This window comes from Cupressus sempervirens, chromosome 5 (genome assembly GCF_028749045.1).
Source record: "Cupressus sempervirens isolate cs-2001-9-10 chromosome 5, ASM2874904v1, whole genome shotgun sequence".
NCBI classification, from domain to species: Eukaryota; Viridiplantae; Streptophyta; class Pinopsida; order Cupressales; family Cupressaceae; genus Cupressus; species Cupressus sempervirens.
The window spans coordinates 277801857-277805038 of NC_143122.1; the positions used below are offsets into that span (position 1 = coordinate 277801857).

Sequence of the window (3182 nt, forward strand, 5' to 3'; positions counted from 1 at the left end):
GAGTAAACATAATGGAAGAAAATAACATAGAACATTGCCATGGAGAGAAGAAACAAGAACAATTTTATATATTCATCAAATTATGATCAACATACCCAGCTATAAGGCCTTCTAGCTTACAACCAATACAAATATTAAGACTTCAAGATGCGCAATCTCTATAAATCTATTCTAATCTTGCTCCTCTAGGATCGTCTTCTCCAAACTCTCTAAGTCCTACTTAACCTAAGTATAGACACCTCTACTTATACTTTCCAAAACAACTTACAAAAGATTCTAGATCTTTAAATAAGAAAAGGCCAACCTCAAAATAATCTACACACATCCTAATGCAAATCCTTGCATTAAATTCATAACCCAAATTAAATACATAAGTCAGTTCACACTAGGAACCGATCATATACAAACTTAGCTAAAGAAGGAACTAAGCATCAACAAATATTATGTTTACTTAGTGCATGAAGGAACATTCAACCACCAAAGCACTTGGTCAATACTGAAAAAATTCACCAACCTTGAACTCAGCATGAACTGCATCATAAAAACCACTAGAACTTGGCTTTAACAGGTAGAATGAACAAAGATTAGCAGGAAAGAAAGACAACCTAGGACACTCTTGCATAAAAAAGATAAGCTTAAAACTGTGAAAGCTATGTAGAGTGATCCAAGTTGATAAATTCTATGAAAACATGCCCAATACAACCTATAAGTAACATCACTATAAACATGAGAGGCCATGGAAACATTTACTTGTGCAAGAGGAACTCTAAAAGAAATCCTACAATTACCCTCCTAAGGAAACTCCAAATGGTGGTTAGGGAAAGATAGGTGTTCATATTAACAGGGGTGTCTTGCAATGTTTTTCCAATCTAACTCATGTTGTAAATGGAAGTGAGAGTGGTTCTAATCCCACAAGTTGCTATTGAGAAAAGGATTATCATATCCATTCTCACTAGAGCTTCTAGGATTGTGAAGTCATTTCCCCTATGTGGGCACTTGAACATTTTTGTAAAATGGTATTTCATAGATTCAGGCTCCTCTTTTGTCCTTTCATTTCTTTTTTTAAACTCCTCTACATTGGTTTCTATGTCATTCTGAGAGTTCATAGAGATCCAATTCATATTTCCCATCTCTTCCTTGACAACAACAATGATATTGGACAAGAGAAAAAGTATGAATAGAGTAGTGACAATTTGGTAGCTCGAGTGTGGAAATTTTTTCACCTTGTTCTCCATAGAAATCATAACCATAAGAAAACCAACTTGCATGAGAGCTATGTATAGAAAACTATAGAAGCTAGTGTTTCAATTCATTCTTCTTTGTGAAATATTTTGTGGATCTGACCATTAACATGACAAGAAGTGATATAATAGAGGGGAGGACAACTATAAGAAGGATTAAGTCTCTTTCATCTTGATCATAAATTGCATGGTATACCAAAGGGAAAATGGATCCACTTAAACCCATGAATCTCTTGAGAATCCCCAACACACTTCCTCTACTTTGAGGGAAGTTTTTCAAACATGTGAACAAAGCCCCATTGGTGGAAAAAGTCTGAGAATTGGCTCTTATAGAAATGTATAAACAAATCTGCCATGTCTTTGGCTTAGTAATCCTTTAGGTCACAGGTAACCAAATCATTAGATATCTAGTGATGTTCATGATGGTTCCTGTTAGGTGATGCGACGTGCTCCCCTGCCCACAGGTGGTTAATTATGTGGTGTTCCATGTTCACTAACAGTCATGGTTTTTGGTGCAACGGTAAATGGGCCCTACAATTGGTATCAGAGCCTGGTTTTGGCTTGGTCATGGGTTCAAATCTCCCCGGTGCCTTCCTAACCCGTGTAAGCACCTGGTATGCGTGTCGAGGGGGAGATTGTTGGGTGATGCGACGCGCTCACCTGCCCACAGGTGGTTAATTATGTGGTGTTCCATGTTCACTAACAGTCATGGTTTCTGGTGCAACGGTAAATGGGTCCTACAGTTCCTATGGCCAAGACCACCCATGGTAGAGTGATCTCATTCATTAGACCAGACAAAAAATGCCAACATTCCCTCCAAGAACTTTGAAAAATCCCAATTTGGTAAGAGTTTCTTGATCATGGTCCAAGACTACTTTTATTGCTTGTGAATATATACCAAATATGTAAGTCCCTTCTACAAGGGACATTATCAAAAAACATAAAAATATCACAAATCATCTTCTTGTGGCCATATTTATGGTCAGAACATACAACTGTATTTTATTAGTCCTTGCTATTAAGGCAAGAGACTATAGTTGCCATCTTCTTCTTTCCAAATAATCTACCTCAAAATGGTGCATGAGAAACATTTAGTCTATGGTCTTGTTTATTTAATTATATTAAGATTTTTTTATTATGTTATTCTCAATTTTTGATTGACAGAAGCTATTTTTGAAACTGGTCTTTTTATTTTATCAATCAATTTTTTTTGAACAAATAATGCATGTTGTATCAGGTGGCATTGGACAAATATTTCAAGTGGATAATTTTTTCTTGCATACATTAATATACATGTGGAAATAATAGAACAAGTTACTCTGATGAAAAGATATATTCAATATTAAAGGAACCTAGTATAATTAGATGGTGCAAAAACTACTTTATCAAAGTATGACCAATGTTGAAGCACAAGCTCTACTATGTCCCTCGTAGATGCTAATTTAGGTACAATTTACTCCTAGTTTACAAGATTCTTTGTATAATGATTTGGGGTTTCAATTGTTGACTTTATAGTTTTGAAACATGGTCATAGGATATACAAGGAAAATATATTGTACACTTACTGACATATTGAATAAGATAATAAACAATTATTAAGGATGTTCATGTTTGCACATTGATTGAAGTTACCAATGTGCCTCTATATTGTCCTAGTTCTCATGGATTCCATTTAGGTACAATTTTATGATTTATATGACTCTTTGTGTAAGAATTTGGGATTTTGATTCTTAAATATTATTCTAAGGCCGTATTATATTCAAGGAAAATAAATTATACACTCAATAGTGTGGTACATTGAATGGGGCAAAGAATATATAACAAAGGAATGCTTATGTTGGTGCATTCATTGGAGATATTGGCTTGGAGCAAGGGCATGTTGTGTAGATCTGAAACAAATGGAGATGTCAAGGTATTCGAATGGAGAAATGGTAATCTTTT

The 3182-nt window shown here is 35.0% G+C and overlaps 1 pseudogene; it reads right to left on the reverse strand.

The window, feature by feature from the left end:
• Nucleotides 1-869: 869 nt before the first annotated feature.
• Nucleotides 870-2197, reverse strand: LOC149555660 (uncharacterized; annotated as a pseudogene).
• Nucleotides 2198-3182: the final 985 nt, after the last annotated feature.